Raw genomic sequence first — 23153 nt, forward strand, 5'->3', positions numbered from 1 at the left:
CGACAGCTGATTCATTGGCTCCGCCGCCCAGACTGCCTGGCGCCGGCCGCGTGACGTCACCCATTCACCGAGCCCGCCTCCCCCCCCTCCGCTGGCGCCGGCCGGGCGGTCGTCCTGACAACGCAGACGCCAGCCTGCACAATGACTTCCAGCTGGAGCGGCCCAGCCAGCCCGCGCGTTCGCTGCTCGCGCTGGGCTTAAGAGCGCGGGGGTGGGTTTCTGTCTTTCTTTGTTTCTTCCTCTCTCTCTCTCTCTCCTTTTTCTGGCTCCTGCGGATTCCCCCTGCCGGGAAATGCACTCGCTCTAGTTTTCTACGGCTCGGGTCCCAGTCTTCTCCGAAGCGCGCTTTGCAGGCGCCCTTCCTCCGTCTCGGTCTCCCTGGGCTCTGTGTTTTGCTGGGCAACATCCCATGCTAGGCTCGGCAGACCTACTGGCGGTTGGGTTCAGCCCTTGCAGCGCTAACACCTGCAGAGTCGGAGGCTCCTGCCAAAAGGCATAAAGCAAAGGAGGAAAAATCTATTGCCATAATAACGAAAATGATAAACCTCTGCTGTCTTACAGAAGAAGGTCTGAGTAGGTGCTGATTACCTCCCACAATCACAAAACAACTTTCTTTAAGAGAATTTGCACTAGGCCTTGTTTAAACGCTATGGTTATTTTGCTTTTAAATCGGACTTCACGACAGTTAGGTACTTAAAATTGGGAACTGACCTCTTCCAAATGTATAAATCTTTCCAGAACAGAAAAAAAAAAAAGAATCTGGCAAGTTGTAGTTCTGTAAATTAGAATGGGGAGTATGTGAGGATCCAATTTGGAGGGAGAGAGGAAGAGGAGGCGGAGGAGCAAGAAGAGATGGAAGGGATTGGTGGTTTTGGATGGAGTAAGGCAAATAGTTTAGGAAGCAACCCACTCCCCCTCACCCCCTACCCCCACCCAGAAACCTTTAAACCCTGAAGGAATGAGGGGAAAGAAGACAAGACTGTGGACCGGAGTTGGGTGGGAGGTGGTTCCTTATGCCTCATTTCACTTTTCTTTTTTCTTTTTTTTTTTTTTTTTTCCCCTCCCCAAACCTCTTGCTTCAAAACAGCTGCGTTCTGGATTAAGTCCACAAGTGAGAGCTGAGGGCAGTGCTCCCATGGATAGGCTAAATCTGCATTGTTGAAGCACTCATCTGTAGGATGAATGAGCCCTGAAGGTAAAAAAAAAAAACCTCCCTTCCCACCTCTTACAAATATAGTTTAAGTGAAAATAAGCACTTGGGGCCTTTTCTATTTTCGGTTAGTTCAGATCTTGCAGATCCTTCTTTGCCTTGCTATTTAAGTTTAGATATTTAGTCCAGTCCTCAAACGGATTTTAAACACTTTGAAGGCAGAGGACTCATCCCTAAAAGCTTTAAATCTCCTGCCCGGCTGAAAAGATGCACAGTGAGTATCTTTGGGTGATGGTGCTAAGGAATGATTAATAACCACACAAGGCATCTAGTTGGTCATGTTGTCATTTATTGGCACTTAAGAATCCTTGGGTTCTATGTCTTCAGTGCACTTCCCAAACAGTTCAATACAGAGAGACCACTAGGCAGTGGTTGATGGTTATTAATAAAAATAACTGATGTATTAGAATTCATGGTAAAGATCGGAATGCTTCATTTTCAGATGTGTCTCAGGGTTACTGACTACCATCAACAGTTTGTTAAAAGTTTTTTTTAAGCCTCGAACTCATTTTGTTACCCATCAAAAATGAGGACTCAGTGAGACATTAATTTTCTAAAATTGCTGCATATTTAAATGTGATTATAATTGCCCCTTAATGTTTTAAAATTATAACATTGATACAAAATGCTTTAGAATCCAAAGAGCAGTCTATTGGGCTTGGCATTTTGTATAAAATAGTCTATCACATAATGGACAGCTGGATTATCTCATCCATATTATTTGACTTCACCTAAATGCCAGGTTTCCACATTATGGGGAACAAAGCTCAAGAGACTTAAAATCAAATGCATATTTAGTTTTCTCCTTCTTCTCTTTCATGAGACTTGCAGGTATGCCACTTACCTGTTAGCTGCCTGGCCACACTTTAGAATCACCCCATGAACTTTGAAAACATACCATTGGCTAGCAGTAGTATAGACAGGTCTCATATATCCTGCACTTTTTTCCACCACTGGTTACATTTTACCTACCCTTCTTGTATGGATTTGTAGTAACAATCAGGAAATTGACATTGTTGTACAGTGTTCCTGTAATTCTGGGTCATCTCATCCCCTGGAGATTTCTGGAACTCGATTGTGATTGTGCCACAGTCAAGACGGAACTAGTCCAACACCACAAAGTTCTTCCTTCTGTGATCCTTTTATCACTACCTTCCTCCCCGCACCATTCCTAACCCCTGGCAACCACGAATCCAGTCTCCATCTCCATTATTTTGTCATTTTGAGAATGTTACATACATGGATTCTTACAAGCTTATGACCTTCTGAGAGTTTCTTCTGGGTTCAGCATCATGCCCTTGAGATCATACAAGTTGAAGCATGTAGTCACGGTTTATTCCTTTTTGTTACGGAGATGTATTCCATCATATGGATGCACCAGACTTTAATTATTCATCCACTGTAGGACAGTGTGGTTGTTTCCTTCTTGGGGACTATTGCAAATAATGCTGTACATTTTTGTATGTACAGGCTTTTGTTTGAATGTAAGTTTTCGTTTCTCTGGGATAAATGCCCAGCAGTGTGATTGCTGGCTCATATGGTAAGTATATGTTTAGTTCTTAAGAAGCTGCCAAACTATTTTCCAGGAATGCTGTACTATTTTACTTTCCCAGCAGCAAAGCACTGGAGAGTCAGTTTCTCCCATCCTTGTCAGCATTTCGTCGTTCAACTCTTCTGATAGGTGTGCATTGATCTCTTACTGGGGTGTTATTAATTTGCATTTCCCCAACGATTAGGGATGTTGAACATGTTTTGGGGTCGTTCGTTATTTGCCATTCACATACTCATTTCAATGAAATGTCTTCTCATGTCTTTTGCCCTTGTTCTCATTGGATTGTTTGTTTTACTCTTGTTTTGAGAGTTCTTCATAAATTCTAGATGTGAGTCCTTCAGCAGGCATGTGGTTTACAAGTAGTTTGTCTTAGTCTGTTCATCCTCTTAAGATTTTTTGAAGAGCAAAGTCTTTAATTTTGATGAGATCTGGTCTTTTGATTTTTCCTTTTATGGATCATGCTTTTAGTGTCTAGTTTAAGAACTTTCCACCAAATCCTAATCCTGAGGACTTTCTCCTATGTTTTCTTCTAAAAGTTTTATAGTTTTACATTTTACATGTGAGTCCATGATCCATTTTAAGTTAATTTTCATGTAAGGTGTGAAGTTTAGATCAAAGTTCCTTTTTTTGCCTATGAATATCCACTTTGTTGAAAGACTATTTTTCCTCCGTGGTACTGCTTTTGCACCTTTGCAAAAAATCAGTTGGTAGTCTTAATGGGGGGGCCTATTTCTGGCTTCTCTGTTTTGTTCTATTGGTCAGTATGTCCATCTCTCCAAAAGTACCACATTATCTTAACAACAAGGCTATGTACTAAGCCTTGAAATTGGGTAGACTCATTCCTTTGAGATTATTTCCTCTGTGTGTATGTGTGTGTGTGTGTGTGTGTGTGTGTGGCTATTCTAGTTCCATTCCCTTTCTATATAAATTTTGGAATACTCCTATGTGTATTTGCAATAAACCTTGCCTGGATTTTGATAGGTATTGTGTTAAAACTGTGTATCAATTTGGGAGGAATTGACACGTTTACTGTGTGAGGTCTTCCACTTTATGAACATAGTATGTATCTCCACTTATTTAGATCTTGTTTGACTTCCTTCGTTAGCATTTTGTAGTTTTCAGCATACAAGCTCTGAATATGTCTATTAGACTTATACCTACATGTCATGCAATTGCAAATGTTACTGTATTTTTAATTTCTGTTTACATGTGCTCGCTGCTTCTATGTAGAGATTGACTTGATTTGTGTATGTCAGTCTCGTATTCTGTGACTTTGCTGTACTTGCTTATTTGTTCTGGGAGGCTTTTTGTTGATTTGTTGGTTTGTTTTGGATTCCTTGGGATTGTTTTACAGAGTGTCGTGTCAACTGCAAATAAGGAGTTCTAGTTCTTTGTTTTATTTTCTTTTCTTGACTCATTGGTTAAACCTTCTAATACTATGTTGAGTTGTGGTGGTGAAATGGAACAGCCTTCCTTAATTTCTGATCTTAGAGGGAAGGCCTTCAATCTTTCCACATTAAGCATGGTGATAGTTACAGGTTTATATATTTTTTAAGTTTTTTGAAATCAATTTGAGGAAGTTCCCCTTATTTCTGGTTTTGTGAGAGTTTTTATCATGAATCGATATTGAATTTTGTCAAGAACTTCTTGTGCATCAGTTGATAGGATTTTGTGCTTTTTCTTTTTTAGCCTATAAATATGGTAGATTATATTGATTGATTTACAAATGTTGAACCAGCCTTTATCCCAGGAATAAATACCACTATGTCACAGTATGTAATTCTGAGCTGACATAGTGGTAAAATCCATTTGCTAATATTTTGTTAAGGATTGCTGCATTTATATTAATGAGGGATAGTAGACCATGGTTTTACTTTTTCTCTCTTTCTCTTTTTTTCCTTCTTCCTTCTCTCTTCCTTACCTCTTTTCTCCCTCCCTCCCTCACTCTCCCTCCCTCCCTCTCTCTCCTTTTCTTTTCTTTCTTGACTGGATTTGTCTAGTCTGAGTATCAGGATAATATTGCCTTCCCAAAATTAATTGGAAAGTGTTCTGCCATTTCTATTGTAGGGGTGAAAGGTCATAGTAATTGGTGCTAATTCTTTTTTAAATGTTTGGTGGAATTTTGTGGTGAAACAATATGAATGTGGAGATTTCTTTGTCTAGAATTTGAAAATAACACATCCAATTTCCTTACTAGGTATAGTGCTGTTCATAATGTCTATTTTATATTGTGGGGGTTGGGATTGGTGATGCTTTTTTAGAAACTGCCTTATGTTATCTAAGTTGTCAAATTTATGCATGTAGTATTATTCTCTTACTATTCTTTTGATATAAGGAGGATCTATAGTGATATATTTCTGTTTCATTCCTAATATTATTAATTTTTGTCAGGTCTTTTTTTTCTTTGATAGTCTTGCCAGAGATCTGTCAATTTGATTATTTTTTTCCCCCAAAGAACAATGTTTCTGTTTCTAATTTTCCTCTGTTTTTCTGTTTTTAATTTCATGGATTTCTACTCTTATTATTTCTTCCCTCTTTTGCTTTGGGTTCCCTTTACTCTTTCTTTTCTAGGTTCTTCAGATGTGATTTCGGATTTTTGTTTGAGAATTTTCCTGTTTTCTAATGTTTTGAGTACTATAAATTTTCCTCTCAGTGCTGTTTTTGCTGCATCCTGTAAATTTCACTTTCACTCAGGTCAGTGTATTTTTTTATTTTCATTGAGGCTTCTTCTTTGACCCTGAGGTTATTTAGAAGAATGTTGTTTAGTTTCCAAATGTTTGTTTATTTTCCTGTTATCTTTCTGCTGCTGATGCCTAGTTTGACTTCATTATTGTCAGAGAATATACTGTATGTGATTTAATTCTTTTAAATTCCTTGAGGCTTGTTTCATAGTCTAGGATTTGATCCATGATTTTTATCAGTTTTTGTTCACTGCAGCTCTATTATTTGGTGCAAACATTTAGAATTACTATCTCTTCTTAGTAAATCAACCCTTTTGTTATTATGTGATGTCCTATCCCTCTCTGTCCCTTACCATTTTTCTTGCTTTGAATTCTAATTTTTCTAATGTTAATAGAGCATTTTAAAAAAAATTCTTTTTTGATGAATGATTGCATGGTATGTCTTTTTCCATTCTTTTACTTTCATCCTACGTATATCAGTATATTTGGTTTCTTTTTTAAGTTTATTTACTTATTTTGAGAGGGAGAACCTGAACAGGGGAGAGGTAAAGAGGGAGGGAGGGAGAGAGCATCCCAAGCAGGCTCTGCAGTGTGCAGAGCCTGATGTGGGGCTTAAACACATTGAACCGTGAGATCATGACCTAAGCCAAAATCACGAGTTAGGCGCCTAACCAACTGAGCCACCCAGATGCCCTGATATCAGTATTTGGAGTGAGCTTCCTCTAAACAGCATATTGTTGGGTCATTTCTTTTCTTTTTTTGGTCTATTTTGTTAGTCTTGTTTCCTTAGTTGGTATATTTAAACCATTTACATTAAATTTAATTACTGACATATTATGACAAGTTTGCAATCTTATTTTTATTTTACATTTTTTCCTCTTTTTCACTCATCTTCTTTCTTTTTCTGCTCTCTTACAGGCTACTTGAACCTTAAAAAATGCCATTTTGATTTATCTGTTGCATTTTTGATATCTCTTTGAATGGCATTTTTAGTGGTTGTTTTAGGATTGCATTATGTATGTATAACTTAACACAGTCTACCAATATTACCAATTTACCAGTTCAACTGATATGTTGAAACTTTCTTTTCCTTTATACCCCTTTACCTTTCCCTCCACTTACAATATAATTTCTTAAGTATTTCTTGTACACATTTAGAGCCTCATAAGTGTTACCATTTTTGTCTCAATAGTCAAACATTATTTAGAAACCTGAAGAGGAAAAGGAAAACCTGATGCACTTATCCTTATTTTTATTATTTCTATTGCTTTTCTTCCTGTTATTCCAAGGTTCCTTCTTCTATCATTTCCTTTCTGTTCAGAAAATTATTTAGCTGTTCTTTTAGGGTAGGTCTCTTGTGATAAGTTATCTTAGTTTACCTTCATCTGAGAATGCCTGGATTTACCCTTCATACCTGAAAGGTATTTTTGGTGGATATAGAATTCTGGGTTTGATAATTCTTTCTGTTTTTTCAAGATGTGAAAACTATCACACCACTTCCTTCTGGCTTCCGTGGCTTTGGGTGAGAAGGCTGCTGTCACATTGGTGATTTCTTTCCCCCTATAAATAAGATGTTGCTTTTACCTTGCCACTTTAAGGATTTGTTACTTTTTCTTTAGTTTTCAGAATTTTGACCATCTGAGCCTTGTGGATTTCTTTGGCTTGGTCCCTCTTGTTTCCACTTACCTTTATGAATCTTTTGGTTACTGCCTTTTGCCAAGTTTGGAGATTTTTCAGCCATTAATGTTTTGAATACATTTTCAGCCCCATGCCCTTCTTCCTCTCCTTCCTGGTCTCTAAGGATTTGAATGTTAGATGTCTCCTTGTGTTGCCATACTATCAGTCTCTGAAGCTCAGCTCATTTTTTGGAAACCTATTTTCAATGTTCCAGACTGTGCAATTTGTATTATTATGTTCAAGATCATTGATTTGTTCTTTTATCCACCCCCCCCCCCAATTCATCCATTGGGCTGTTTTGTTTGTTATTGTATTTTCCAATTCTGTAATACCCTTTTGGTTCTTTTTTATGTATCTTTGTTTCCTGTGCTGAGACTTCCTAATTTTTTATTTGTTTCAAGCATGTTCACAGTTGCTCATTAAAACATTTTTAAGATGGCTGCTTCAAACTCTGTGGGTGATAACTTTGACATCTTTATCATTAAAGGGTTGGTGTCTATTGATTTCTTTTCTCATTCAAGTTGATATTTTCTTGATTCTTGTTATGAAGAATGATCTTCTATTGGAACTTGGATGTTTGGGGTATTATGTTGAGACTCTGGATCTAACATAGAACTTCTGTGTTAGAAGGCCTCTAACAATGGGCTCCCCACCAGGACTCTGTTGGGCATGACTGGACCTCATTACTGTTTCCCACATGGCCTCCACTGATGTTGTGGAGTGGGGATGGTCTTGTTATTGGGTGATGGTGAAAGTTCTGACTTTCCAGTAAGCCTTCTCTGATACCACTCCAGTGAGGAAGGAAGGAACCTTTAAACTTTTTTTTTAATGTTTATTTATATCTTGAGAGAGAGAAGGAGCACGAACAGGGAAGGGGCAGAGAGAGAGGTAGACACAGAATCCGAAACAAGCTTCAGGCTCCAAGCTATCAGCACAGAGCCTGGTGTGGGGCTCAAACTCATGAACCGTGAGACCATGACCTGAGCTGAAGTTGGACGCTTAACCGACTGAGCCACCCAGGCACCCCAGGAAGGAACACTTTTTTTTACTTCTGAATGCAGTGCAGGTCCAGGCTCCCCCCATGGTCCCAATGGACATGACTGGGAGGGGTCCCCTTACTGCCTTGTGGGGATGAAAGTCTCCGTGTTCTACTTTCCTTCTCTGACACCCCTCAAGTAAGAGTGTTGTGGTAGAAGTCTAGGCTCCCACTCAGTTTTTGCTGATGGAGCCACAGTTTTCTCCATGGAATTTGGAGTAAAGCCATTACTGTCTAAGCATTTTCTGTCTGGCTTTGTCTAGAGAGAGCAGGCTTTTGTTGAGGCTTTTTTGGTCAGTGCTTTCCGGCATTTCTGGCTTGCCAGCTTCCCGGCACCGCGTCTGGGAGATCTGAGGCAGGAGGAAAGCCCAGGAATCACTGAATATTGTTCTTCAGATGCCTCATTCCCTAGCTCACTTGCCTATTTCTCTTCCCTTTTTTCTTCAGTCGTCTTATGTTTGTTTTTTTACATCATGTCCAGAGTTTTTAGTTTTACTTAGTGGGAATACAGAAAAGTGCCTCTAGTCCATCCTTCTGGAAACAGAAGACCCAATGTTTCCTAAAAGCAGCCTAGATGACTCTAAAAATGTATAGTCAGAGTTGAGAACCACTGAGCTCTGCCTATCTGTTTAACATCATAGGTTTCGAAGGGGTCTTGGTTTCTATTTCTGTTAGGTTTGGGACTATCTTCAAATAATTCTAACATAAGTGGATTGTCTCTTGGCTGGCACTGAAAATACTTTCAATGAGAGAACAACATCTTATTCTTTGGAAGGCAGCCGAGCCGAGTGACAGGCTAAGACTTTTGGAGGGAGAGTAGCTGTATTATAATAAGAATTTTGGTAAGGTTCTTAGCTTTTTAAAAGTCAACAAAAATTAATTCATGGTATTTTGAAGATTAAATATGCCGTAGGTGAAAGATATATTACGAAACAAGACTAACAAAGAATATATGTTTAAATATTAGCTCTTTCTTCCCATGGCCATACTCAGTGTAGCATTTGCATATGGTGATTATGGAAGCTAAAGATTTGGGCGGAGTACTTGTATCAGAGGGCTTACCCTGGAAGCCTTTTAACCTTAGACTCAGTAATAGCCAGAAAAAATAGTTCTGGGGAAGATATCATTGTAAAAATAGAAATGTGGATTTTTTTTTTTTAATGATCTAAGGCAGAAAGTGGTATAGGGAAGTGGTATAAGTCAATAAGTATGACTATTGACCTTGCAAAAAAGCGGTAAAAGTGACTGTAGTCTAACTGAATAGGGAAGGAGGTAAAACCCTAGCAGGAAATAGAGAACTAGGGGAACAGTTGGAGGTTAATTAAGGCCCTGGAAGTTTCATTAAGTACAAATTCTTCCTACTCCACTTTACTTTGCCATTTTTTTGAGAGTTCCCTATTCCTTAAATATTGGTGTAATTTGAGGCTCTGCCCTCCTCTTCCCGTGGGTACTCACCCTGGATAATCTTGTCCAATTCAAAGTTGTATGAAAAAGCTGAAAGATTCCAATTTTTATCTTCAGCTCAAATCTCTCCCTTAAGCTCTAGACTCATGTAGTGGATCTTTGTTTCTCCGTGGATGTCTCCCCTTGGGTGTGTCACTGGCTTTTTAATTTCAACATATCCAGATTCCACCTCTCATCTGTATTCTCCGTCTCATTAATTAGCACCTCCATTAATTCAGGGACTCAAGCCAGAAACTCAGGTATCATCATTTTAGGCGACAACTAGGAATCCCTCAAAAATTATACTGAACGCTAAGGGAAGTAATGTTGGAAGGATGCCAAAATAGGTCAGCGAGGAGGTAAAATCACCTCCCCACTTTCAAAACTAATACCTCCTGATCATCGGTGTTTGTTACAGGGTACCTGATGGAACTGTAAGGATTGTTCTTAGTGTCTCGACCAGTTATTGCTAACATTTGGATTTTTCGTTTCATATTCTTTCTAGAATATCATATCCTCTTATACCCTCTGTGTGTTTTTGTTTCTTCCTTTAAATTTTAGGGTAGTCACTGCTACAAGTGGAGCTCTTCCTGACGTAGTTACGATGAAGGTTATGTTAGAGTAAAATCGTAGTTGCTTATAGAAGCAAAGGTTTCTTCCTGCTTCTGCCACATGGCCTCTGTGGGTTGGCTAAAGATGTTGCCCTGAGTCTTTTTCTTCCAAGCCCCAGTGAGGCTGATGGTGCCTCTACCATTTGGAGACTTTTCTGTTGCTGTGATGCAAACAAGTAGGGAAGCAGGTGCTCTAACGTTGGCTCGAAAGGTTTCCGCTTGGCAGGGAGATACACCAATTGAGTCATCTTCTAAAAACCAATGGCTGTCACATTATCATGCCCAACTTCTCGTCGGTTGGGAAGTGTGGTGTTACTCTGTGCCATGAAGGTGGAAGCCTGGAGGAGCTGCTGAACATCTCTCATGACTCAAGGCTCCTCTGTGGACCACATTCCCTCCCTTTCTTTCTCCCTCACCTTCTGTCTCCCTCCTTCCTTCTCTCCCTCCCTTCCTTCTCCCCTTCCTTCCTTCCTTTGACCTTATACAAACGACTGTAATACATGCCTGGGAATGCCACAACAATGGGAGGCTAAGCACTCACGACTACAAGATGGTTGCAAATATTTAAAAGAGAAATTGACTTGCAAATATATTGCACTGCAACTGCCTAGTCAGTGGGTCTAACTGCAGTCTGACTATGAACCATGATCTAAAGACAGTAGAATCGGGACCTGAGGAGACTGCAGGGCACATTAAAGTTTCAGCACATACCCAAAGTGTCTCTCTCAGCCCTGATCCTGTAGCTCTAGGGCGCTGATGTTCGCTATTAGTGGCATGAATCACCATGACAATTGATTAATATAAAAATTCAGTGTATATTTTTCCCTTGAGTGTTTTGAAATGTTGATTCTGAAGAATCCCTTTTCTTCTCTGTAACTTATTCTGTCTCTGTCTTTCTTTCTCTCTCTGTTTTTCTATTAACTCTAGACAACAAGAAAGCATTTTCTCTCTTCTGTAATTAAAAGCTTTTTAACAGATCCAGTACATTTGAAAACATCCGAAAATTTGACTCCTAACAAAACAGGACTCCGTGGTACATTTGCTGTCTAGGCATTTACATCAAGTCGATTCCTTTCGTGTGTCCTCATTGGCGTGCTCACACTCACTGTGGGCACAGTGTCTCCAGAAGTGAGCGTGTAACACAGCTGATGGCCAGTTTCATGCTGTAATGGGAACAGCCACCTGTAGGTATGAACTGGGACACCAGCATGGTCATAGACCACTTGCTAACATTAAACCAATGCTAAGAGCTAAGCAGAATGGTAGAGAGGAAATTCAATCTTTTATACATGTCCAATAAATAGATTATATATACGTATATATGTATATATATATATTTGTGTATGTATGTGTGTGTATCTTTTCCCCCCACTCTGCCCCATGTCTCCACATCCACACGCCTCCATGGGGTGCTCCTAATTATTTGCTGTCAGCACCAAGTCACATTCATGTCCCTTAGATTTTAGGGGCATCTCCCGACCCACTGTGCTTGCACTAGCTATCCTACGACCATGTATTAAAAAAAGAAATAGCCTTATAATCATTTGAAACAAATGCTAATTATTACTTTTAAAAAGCTACCTGCTTTCAATTAAGCAGGAAATTATCTAAGAAGCCACTTAATTTGCCTTGGTCTGTCATCCCCCAACTGCTTTATGCTGAGTGGAGCATGAAATTAAATATGTAACAACTCTCCTAATGGCTATGTTTCAGAATGCCAACATTTCAGAATCTTAGGTGTCCTGAGTGGGAACAAATACAAAACCAAAGAATATGAGAATTGAATTTGAAAAAAAAATAGAAAATGTTAATGCCCTCCATATAATTGCATGTAGATGATTGGTGTTTTCAAACTGTAAAGTTTTAAAGAATGTGCCTCCTATTAATTTTTACATTCGGGAAGGGTAGCAGTTGATGTATAGAAAAATCTCTCTGACTTACAATGAAATGCGACTGTCTCTCCCCACCCCCTGCCATGGAAATTCTTACACTATTTTCTTGGGTCCAAATGCAAAGTGGATTATGTAGGGGTAGATTAAGCAAGAAGATCATAATGAATTTTTACCATTTGCTGAAGAAATGCTAATACCAGCCCCTTGTTCGAGGTATTCATCTTTGTTAGGAGGCAAGCACACATACTGTTTGCAGGAGAGAAACTGTGCACGGAGACATGCAAGAGCACTGTTTTATGCAGGAAATTTTAAAAGCATTACTGAAACGACACTTCAATCAGTACTTAACAATGTTGTAAACGCTAGATGGTTCTCAGAGCCTCTTATTTATTTAAAACATTTTTCCACAACTTTAAAACTATTTTTATACGAGATAAATCTTTTCAAACACTAATCATATTACAAGTAAACATTTGAAAAATCTCTGTGTAAATGCGGATGAAAGCACGCATATTCTTTTGGAGTTTGTATTCCAAAGCCACTCTTTTTCTTCATTTCTGTTTTAAAACTAGGTTAGACATTCTGCCATTGCACTAGGAAAGTTTGACACACCTCTAGCAGAATTTGACTGGGTGTCTCTGCCCCTCACGGGGGAAGCCAGGCAAGTTTGAGCGTAGATAGTGTGCACAGCCCTAAAGTTACCCTGACGCCCGTTATTTCATTCTCAAAATGCTTAATATTCTAGTTTCTTCCCCCGAAGTAGCTATACTCAATGATATTGTTAAAAATGGTTCCCAGTTTTAGAAAACTATTGTCTATAAAAATTCTCGGAGAAGCTACAAGAAAGATGCCATGGCAATTTATGGGGTTCTGGCTACTCTTCTAGAGCCGAAGTTCTCCTGCGTTTACTCTTGAGCTTTTTTTGATCGGGGACAGAACATAGACCTCAATCACAGAATCCTGACACCAGAAGCTGTGTGACCTACTGCGAGCTGCCTAACCTCTCTGGGCCAGAAGGCTATGAACTGTAACACTGTTTTATATATACAGTGGGAAGCATGAGAATGAGGCTTGCATGGGATACAGTAAAAGCATCCGGTAAAGCATCTGACACATAGTAGGGCCTCATTATCATGATTTCCATGCTTTAAATTAATTGGCAGGACATCTTAGCTTCCTTTTCTAGTTTCTGTCCTGCTGTGGTGTGTCTTGGCAGGCACGTCATGTCCCTTATTCCAGGTGTCCTCCCCATAGCCTGATGAGGTAGGTGCTGTTATTACCCCATCTACAGCTGAGGAACTCAGAATGCAGAAGACTGGTGGCAGCTTACCATTTCCAGCAGAAATAAACAGGTGGGATTTCAAGGTGGAGAGCCCTTTTTCCCTCCCCTAAATGTCTACCCGAAGTTGTCCCTATGAGTAGAATCTATGTGCATTACTATCAGCCTGCAAAATATTTGCCCACTTTAACCACGTGTCTTTTGGGAGGGAACGCTAATGACCAAGTGGCGAATAGATCTCACACTATGGCCATGGCTGGTTTTGTTGCACTGCACTGTATTGTGCTTTGCAGATGTTGGGAGCTTTTTGTTTTTGGGTTTTTGTGGGTTTTTTTGTTTTGTTTGTTTTAGTGTCTGTGTGTTTTTGTTTCGTTCTACACGAGGAATGTGGATGGCAATCCTGTGTCAAGCAAGTTTATTGGCACCACACTTCCAACAGGATTTGCTTACGTTGTGTCTTTGTGCCACATTTTGGTAATTCTCTCAGCATTTCGGGCTTTTTCATTATTATTATGTGTGTCAGGATCATCTGTGATCCAGGGCCATGGTGAGATAAGGTCGTGAACTTAACTGACAGATGTTGTGCGTCTTTAGCCCGTTTCACCAACCGACAGTTTCTCTACCTCTCTTTCCTTCCTTGGGCCTCCCTATTCCTTGAGACACAGGACTTTTGCAATGAGGCTAGCTAATAACCCTATAATGGTCTCCAGTGTTTGAGTGAAAGGCATAGTCCTATTTCTCTCAATTTAAGTCAAAAGCTAGACATGATTAAGCTCAGTGAGGAAGGCGTGTCAAAAGCCAAGATAGGCCAAGAGCTAGGTCTCTTACGCCAAAAAGTTAGCCAAGTGGTGAATGCAGAAGGAAAAGTTCTTGAAGGAAATCCAAAGTGCTGCTCCAGTGAGCACACACATGATGTGACGAGGAGACAGCCTTATTGCCGATATGGAGAAAGTTCGAGTGGTCTGGACAGAAGATCAAACCAGCCCCAATATTCCCTTCAGCAAAGCCTCATCCAGAACAAGGCCCTAACTCTCTCCAGTTGTGTGAAATCTCAGAGAGGGGAGGAAGCTGCAGAAGGAAAATTTGAAGCCAGCAAAGGTTCATTCATGACGTTTAGGGAAAGAAGCCGTCTCCATAACATGCAAGTGCAGGGCTAGAGAAGCTGCAGCACGCTCTCCAGAAGATCCAGCCGAGGGAGTTGATGAAGGTGGCTGCACTGAACAACAGGTTTTCAATGTCGATAAAACAGTGCTCTATTGCAAGGAGATGCCATCTAGGACTTTTCGCTGGAGTGGAGAAGTCCATGCCTGGCTTCAAAGCTTCAAAGGACAGCCTGACTCTCTAGTTAGGAACTAATGCAGCTACTGAGTTGAAGCTGAAGCCATTGCTCATTTACCATTCCCAAAATCCTAGCTCCCTTAAGACTGAGGCCAGGTCTACTCTGCCTGAGCTCTGTAAATGGAACAAGGCTGAGATGACAGTGCATCTGTTTACAACATGGTTTACTAAATACTTTAAGCCCAATGTTGAGACCTACTGCTCAGGGGAAAAATGTTCTTTCAAAATATTACTATTCATTTACAATATGCCTGTTGACCCAAGAGCTCTGATGGAGGTAGACCATGAGATGAACGTTGTTTTCATGTCTGCTGATACGCCATCCGTTCTGCAGCCTGTGGATCAAGGAGTCATTTTGACTTCCCAGCCTTATGCTTTAAGAAATACATTTTGTAAAGCTAAAGTTTTCCGTGATTCCTCTGATGGATCTGGCAAAAGGAAATTGAAAATCTTCAATTTGTCATTGAGAACTTTCATGATTCACAGGAAGAGGTCAAAATATCAACATGAACAGGACTTTGGAAGAAGTGGATTCCAACCCTCATGGATGACTTTGAGGGGCTCATGACTCCAGTGGAGGAGAGCACTGCAAATATGGTGGAAACAGCCGGAGAACTAGAGTCAGAAGTGGAGCCTCAGGACAAGCCTGAATTACCACAGCCTCATGATCAAACTTTAATGGATGAGGATGTGCTTCTTATGGAGGAGCAACGGAAGCAGTTTCCTGAGGTGGAATCCATTCTTGGTGACGATGCTGTGCATGTGGTTGAAATGACATCAAGGGGTGTAGAAGATTCCATAAACTTAGTTGATCAAGCAACAGCAGAGTTGGAGAGGATGAATTCCAATTCTGAAGGGAGTTCTACTGTTGGTGAAGTGCTAACACACAGCGTCACGTGCTACAGAGAATTTGTTCCAGAAAGGAAAAGTCCATTGATGCAGTAGACTTCATTGTGGTCTTGCTTTAAGAAATGGCCACGGCCATCACTACTGAGACAGGATCCCTCCCCTCCATCCCCCCGCCCAAAAGATTAGGACTTGCTAAAAAATTCAGATAATGGTTATCATAGAAATAGAGTATTTTTAATGAAGCTATGTACATTGATGTTTTAAACATAATATTGCAAACTTAATTGACCGCAGTATAGTGTAAACATAACTTCTATATATACTGGGAAACAAAAAAAGGAGTCCAACTCACTTTATTGCAATATTTGCTTTATTGCGATGGTCTACATCTGAACCCAGAGTATCTCTGATGTAGGTCCACACTATTTTGGGCTTGGAATGGTCAGATTTAGGATCTGGAGCTTGTTCCCAGCATCTCCAAATCTTTGCTACAATAAGATATTATAGAACAGTCAGCTTGCGTGCGTTAGACAGACATGCACTATGCTATAAATTTAAAGATAAAAATAAGTGCCTTTCTATAGCTGGGTATGTGATTTATTTATACACGAGGGGCTTTAGTCTTCTAATTAATGAGTAGGGCTTCATGCACATGATGTCCATTTGTGTTAATGAGTAATGTGTGTGTGGTGTAATAGATTGCTGTGCTAACACATGGTGCTCCCCGCCAGGAAGCAGGTTTGTATATAATCATTTGTACATGTGATATCACACCTATGAAATCAGGAAAATGAATTAATTACATTTACAAATGTTTGGTAGAGCAGTCATTGCAAGGGTTAACCAATTCCTTAAGAAACACTTAGGGGATGATGTCTTATTAGGAAATAATTAGGCAATAGTTTAAAATTATCAACTTGAAGAAAAAAGATTTTCAGTGAACCTCAAGACAGGGCCCAGAAAAATAGTGAGAAATGTGAAATTTACAAGTCAAAATTGGCCAAATTTAGATGAGAGCAGTGATGTCATTTGACCTAAGGGGTGTGGGACTAGACTTACCAATCCCAACGTTCTTTCCTGAGAGCCTGACATGGCCCCAGGAAATAAGATTTCTTGTTGTTTCTTTCAGTGGGAAGTTGCATGGAAAATAGAACAAGAAAATGAAAATAAGTTTGGCTTCAGGGAGCAGTAACCAACTCTCGGCTGGTAAAATGTACCAGGTTTTCAAATAAACTACCCACATCTTAGGGTTTACTCTGCATGGCATGCCTTCCAACTGAGGGCCACGGGGACTCAAAGCCTTCTGCTCTCTAGTGGTTCTTCTTACAAAGAAAAGAGCGCACCTTCGAATGAAATAACATGTTTAAAGGATGCTAGTTTTTATTTCACAAAGGGATGCGCTCTGAAATAGCACTCAGCAACAACTGCCAAAGTGATTGTTCAGACCACAAAAAGAATATGTGATTTAAAAGGCCCTATGAGTGCATGTTCTAGAACACTCAGCTAGTTCTCTAATCTTGGCTCTTAGGGAAGTCGCGGTCAGTGCTCACTAAGTATAGCTTGAATGGGTAGAAGAACTAATGCATAAGAGAATGACTATTTCAAGTTTCTTATTGGGGTTAAATCATTAAGGCCATGGAAAAGGGATGGCAAATAACGGAGAATACACAGCACTTATCTGTCCTCCCTTACTAACTGATTTTAGCCCTCTGTCCTGCTGAGAGGGAAGGTAACCTCGGGATCTTTCTCAATACAGGATCCCAAAATATCCCTATCAGCCAATGGTAGTTTATTTGAAAGAAAGTATATTTGCAATGCTGAACTACTTAGAGAGATTAATAATCAAAAGGACAGGGTTAATGATGGACATGGCACTTATGTGGAGTCTGTTAACCCTGGTTAATCTTGAATATTCATGTTCAACATATCAGGACATGGAACAGTCCAACGATACAAGTCTTTCCAGAAGAGGTGTCATTTTTGTTTTGTAACACTGCATGTGTAATCTCTTGTGTGGTAAGAAGAGAAAGTAATTGATAAGAAGAGGATTAAACATAGAGATTACCTATTGTTTCTGTGGCAGTATTGATGCCATCTTGGCTTTTGGTGTAGGTAGAAAGGGTGGGGATGAAAAAGGAAAAGAAATATCTTCTTACTTTGTGAGGCTGTACATGAGTTCAAAGCTGGACTAGGCTCAAATGAGGATCTCAATTTCGAGTAATACAGTGAGTTTTAATTATTTATCTGTCAAAAATCTGAGCTTATATATAATTTGTGAGTACTATGTGTATACTTAAAGTAAATATGTGGAATTGGTGTTAGAAATGCAAGGATGAGTAAGACGTGGTCCCTGTCCTTGTGAGGCCCCCAGTCTGGTGAGGAAAGTGGAAGGTAAAAAATAATCCCACTTGAATGTGGACATTCTGCAGTACACGTATCTAGTAAATGTATCGATCGCTAGATCCTAAGGCCTCTTTACGCACCAGTAGAGACTACTGTTTCATGTTCGATTCCACATTTTAATTAAAGATTAAAATATATTGGGGCACCTGGGTTGCTCAGTTGGCTAAGCATCCAACTCTTAGCTTTGGCTCAGGTCACGATCTCCTGGTTTGTGAGTTTGAGCCCTGCATTGGGCCCTGCAGGGTTAGTGTAGAGCCTGCTTGGGATTCTCTCTCACCCTATCTCTCTGCCCCTGCCCTGCTTGTGCTTTCTTTCTCTCAAAATAAATAATAACCTTAAAAATATATATATTGATTTTAAACTTTTAAAAAATTATACCAGTATATCACTTTACTGAAATGTATCCATGACACATATTAAGTAATTTTTACAATAGAACTTATGCCTGCAATTAATTCACACTGTGCATTGTCAGCAATTCAGTTAATCATAAATGTTTCAATGGTATGATGACTGCTTTAAAAAAACCTTAGAATTTCAAGCTTGTTTTAAATGAACTTAAAGCTTCACTCCTTCAACGTGTACTTTCTGAGCAGGTGCTATGCCCAAACACTATTACACTCTGATGGAAACATTTACAAACTAGTAGAGGAGATAAAATCTGTACTTGATAATGTTACTACAGGGGAAAAGGTAGGATGTACCATAAAAGTGTTACAAATTGTAATAGAGTGTTTGTTTCCCCCTTACCAGATTCATAAGTTGGATACTTAGTACCGCAGGAGATGGTGTTAGGAAGTGGGGGGCATGGGAAGTGATGAGGCCTGAGTGTGGAGTGCTCATTATGGGATTCGTGCCCATATAAAAGGAGCCGCAGAGGTCTCCCTCCCCTCTTCCACCACGTGGAATCCAGAAGAAGTCAGCAGCCTGCAGCTCAGAAGAGGGCCTTCACTACAATCAGACCATTCTAGCACCTTCCAGCTTCCAGAACTGTAAGAAAGACATTTTCATTTATAAGCCGCTCCGTCTGTGGTGTATTTGTCATAGCAGCCCATCTATCACACAGATATGTACTGTCCAGGTTAAAAGTAGAGGGGATAACTTCTAGCTGTGTGAACTAGGGGTGGATTCCAGATGGTGCGTGGCTTGGGGCTCAAAGTAACAAACTATCTATCTCTCTACCAATGTATTGTCATCTATCTATCCATACACACACGTATATGGTATTTTTTAAATGTTTATTTTGAGGGAGAGAGAGTGCATGCAAGTGGGGGAGGTGCAGAGAGGGGGAGAGAGAGAGAGAGAGAGAGAGAGAGAGAGAATCCTAAGCAGGTTTCATACCATCAGTGCAGAACCTGACACAGGGATCCATCCCACAAACCGTGAGATCATGACCAGAGCGGAAATCAAGAGTCAGACGCTTAACCGACTGAGCCACCCAGGCACTCATATAGTATTTTGAAAATACAAGTGTAGTATACACGTAGAAAAGGATAGTGTACGCTTGGAAGATTTTCACAACACACGTACAACCCTGTAACGACCATTCAGATCAAGACGTAGGCCTTTATCAGCGCTTACGCTTTAACCTTGACATAGTTTTAGTTTTGTTGTTACTGCTGTTTTAATAGAATTTGAAGTAGAGGCAGACGATCGTTTCTTTCTTCAGATGATGATTCGTGATATAAGCACATTTATTAAAAATGTTTTCTGAGGCACCTGGCTGGCTCAGTCAGTGGAGTGTGCAACTCCTGATCTCAGAGTTGTGGGTTTGAGCCCGGCATTGGGTGTAGAGGTTGCTTAAAAATAAAGTTAAACAAACATTTTCCTTTCGCCATTGAAGTATCATGGCATATTTGCCCAAATCATTTGACTACATGTTGTCTGGGTCTGTTTCTGCATTCTATTCCTTTGACGAATAGAAATTCTTCTTAAACATTATAGTTAGTGCTCAGGTCCTATTTGTGAAATTTTTGCTTCCTACAATGTCATGAAGTTATTCTCCTATAGTTTCTTCTCAAAGCTTTATTGTTTTACCTTTCACATTTAGATCTACAGTCTCCACGGGGCAGACTTTTGCATGTGTATATTATGAGGCAGGAATAAAGATTTACTTTGTTTTGTGACCGTCCAATTGACCCAGAACCATTTGTAGAAAATTCTATAATTTCCCCCACAACATTGCAATGAGTGGCCCCCTTGGTCATAAGTCAAATGACCTCATATGTAGGTTTCAGATTCTGGATTCTCTAGTGTTCTCTTGATCTACTACTCTGTTTTTATGGAAGTTTATATTGTCGTAATCAATATAGCAGTATAATGGGTTTGATATCAGGAGTGTAAATTATCCAGCTTTTTGCTGTTGTTGATGAAGATTGTTTTGGTGATTTTTGGCTTTTTGTACTTTAAGATAAATCTTAGACGTCATTCTCAATTTCAACATATATATATAAATCTGTGGGTTTAATTACAATTGTATTTATTTATTACTGAATTTGGGGGACACTGTTAGCTTTATAATATTGAGACTTTCGATTTATGAACATGGTATAACCTTTCATTTCTTTACATCTTTTAACATACCTCTCCTAGTGATTTTGTAGTTTTCAATGCAGAGGCTTGCAATTTTTGATTTTTAATTTTAGGTGGATATCTAGCTATTTGTTTTTTTTTATACATTTTTTTAATGTTCTTTATTTATTTTTTGGGACAGAGAGAGACAGAGCATGAGAGGGGAGGGCAGAGAGAGATGGCGACCAGAATTGGAAGCAGGCTCCAGGCTTTGAGATATCAGCGCAGAGCCCGATGCAGGGCTTGAACTCACATATGGTGAGATCATGACCTGAGCTGAAGTCAGAGGCTTAACCGTCTGAGCCACCGAGGCACCCTGCTATTTGGTTTTTAAAACATCTGTGATAATGTTTTCATGTGTCAACTTGAGCAGACTACAATCCCGTCTACATTAGCAGAGTGATTCAAACACTAGTCAAAGTCTTGCTGTGAACATATTTTGCATATGTAATTAGCCACTCTAATCACCTGACCTTAAGTAAAGGCAATTCTGTGGATAATCTGGGTGGGCCTGACTACATCAGTTGGAAGACCTTAAAATCAGGGCTGAGGTTTCCCTTACAGAAGAAGAAACTCTGTCTGTGGATGGTAGCTCTGGCCCATGGAGTTTCATTTTGCTCATGATTCTTCCTGGTGGCCTGGCCTGTGAGTTCTGACTTGCTTACGCAGTTCTCACAATTGGAAACCGATTTTCTGTAATAACTCGCTGTGTATCTATCACCTACTTATCTATTTATCTATTTGTCATCTATCTCTAACTGGTTCTTCTTCTGTGCTTAAAACACTGATACAGATTTTTTTTCAAGTTTTTATTTAAATTCTTGTTAGTTAACATACATGCTAAAATTGGTTTGAGTTTAGTGATTCATCACTTACATGTAACAGTGCTCATACCAACAAGTGCCCTTCTTAATGCCCATCTCCCGTCTAGCCCATCCTCCCCAACCTCTCTCCATCAACCCTCAATTTGTTCTCTATAGTTAAGAGTCTCTTATGGTTTGTTTCCCTCTCTCTCTTTTTTCTTCCCCTATGTTCATCTGTTTTGTTTTTTAAATTCCATATATGAATGAAATCATATGGTATTTGTCTTTCTCTGACTGACTTATTTCACTTAGCATAATACTCTCTAACTCCATCCATATCGTTGCAAATGGCAGGATTTCATTCTTTTTCATCACTGAGTGGTATTTTATTATATATGTATACCGCATCTTCTTTGTCCATTCACCGGTCAATGGACATTTGGGCTCTTTCCATAGTTTGGCTACTGTTGATAGTGTTGCTATAAACATCAGGGTGCATGTAACACTTCAAATTAGTACTTTTGCATTCTTTGGGCAAATACCTAGTACTGCAATTGCTGGGTGGTTGGGTAGTTCTATTTTTAACTCCATCCTGTTCTCCAGAGTGGCTGCACCAGTTTGCATTCCCATCAACAGAAACACTGATACAGATTGCGGTACTGGAGGCTGTTTTAGCGGAACGGAATCTTCAGGGAGTTCTCTGAATTGGCACTGGGCAGTCCATGGAAGGGTATAGCAAAAGAATTACTCACATTATTGGAATTTCATGTCCCTATTCAACTACCACTACCTCAGAAATGTTAAAAGACTTTCATTAAGGTCCCCAGATACTGAGAAGACCAGTCAGGATTCAAACCCAAACCAAGGTCTTAACAACTATGCTGTGTTGCCTCCTAATAAGACATTCTTATATATTATGTGTGTGTGTGTGTGTGTGTGTGCATATGTGTTATACATTATATATACTATATATACATTATAAATTAATGTTTTATTGTACTCTAATGCTCTATATCTAAGCATCTTTTAAATAACTTTTTTCATTGGGATATTATTGTAGAGAAGCATGTATGGTTTTGGGGGTGTTGAATATGGGGAGAGACAGAGCAGGATGGATCCACATTTTCTGATTTGGTTCTATTCAAATCTTCTTCCACTCAGTGCCTTGTTTCTCAGTGCCTTGTTTTCACTCTTCTGATGTCAAAGACCATATTAATTTGCTCATATTCAAAGGCCAAATAGATCTAAGAATGAAAGAGAATCCATTTAAAAACAACCTGCTTGCTGTTTACAGTAACCTGGCATTTATGAATCTTTGTCTTGGAAAGAAGGCTGAGCACCAGTAGCTCTAATGGACTTGACTTCCTTGGTCAGCATGGGCAGAATGTTTTTGCATGGAGGTCGGCAGCAACAGTACCTGCTGTATTTTAATTTGTACAGAGATTGAAAGAATGCGTGCGCGCAATGACCCGCTGTGAACCCTGGAACCCTAATCTCCAGGGGGGCCAGGGACTGAGTGATGCCTTGGCCACAGCCAGGGCAGACCTGGGAGTGAGCAGGCTGAGGCAAGCTCAGCACGAACTCGGTCCCCTGAGGGATCCTTTAGTCTCCCTAATTCCTAAGGGAGGTGGTACTATAGGGTGTGGAGAACCTGTTAGAAAAGGAACAGCCTCAGGGCACCTGGGTGGCTCAGTTGGTTAAGCATCTGACTTAAGCTCAGGTCATGATCTCACAGTTCATAAGTTCGAGCCCCACACTGGGTTCTGTGCTGACAGCTCAGAACCTGGAGCCTGCTTCAGATTCTGTGT

The 23153-nt window shown here is 39.9% G+C and overlaps 1 long non-coding RNA gene across 1 annotated transcript in view; it reads left to right on the plus strand.

Annotated features, from left to right (window-relative positions):
- Nucleotides 1-138: 138 nt before the first annotated feature.
- Nucleotides 139-23153, plus strand: part of LOC115297023 — a 34408-nt gene continuing 11393 nt past the window's right edge. Inside the window, exons 1-2 of the long non-coding RNA XR_003911216.1 lie at nucleotides 139-211; nucleotides 1088-1195. This is a non-coding gene — a long non-coding RNA (uncharacterized LOC115297023). The remainder of the gene's footprint in view (nucleotides 212-1087; nucleotides 1196-23153) is intronic.

Source organism: Suricata suricatta, chromosome 7 (genome assembly GCF_006229205.1).
Source record: "Suricata suricatta isolate VVHF042 chromosome 7, meerkat_22Aug2017_6uvM2_HiC, whole genome shotgun sequence".
Taxonomy (NCBI): Eukaryota; Metazoa; Chordata; class Mammalia; order Carnivora; family Herpestidae; genus Suricata; species Suricata suricatta.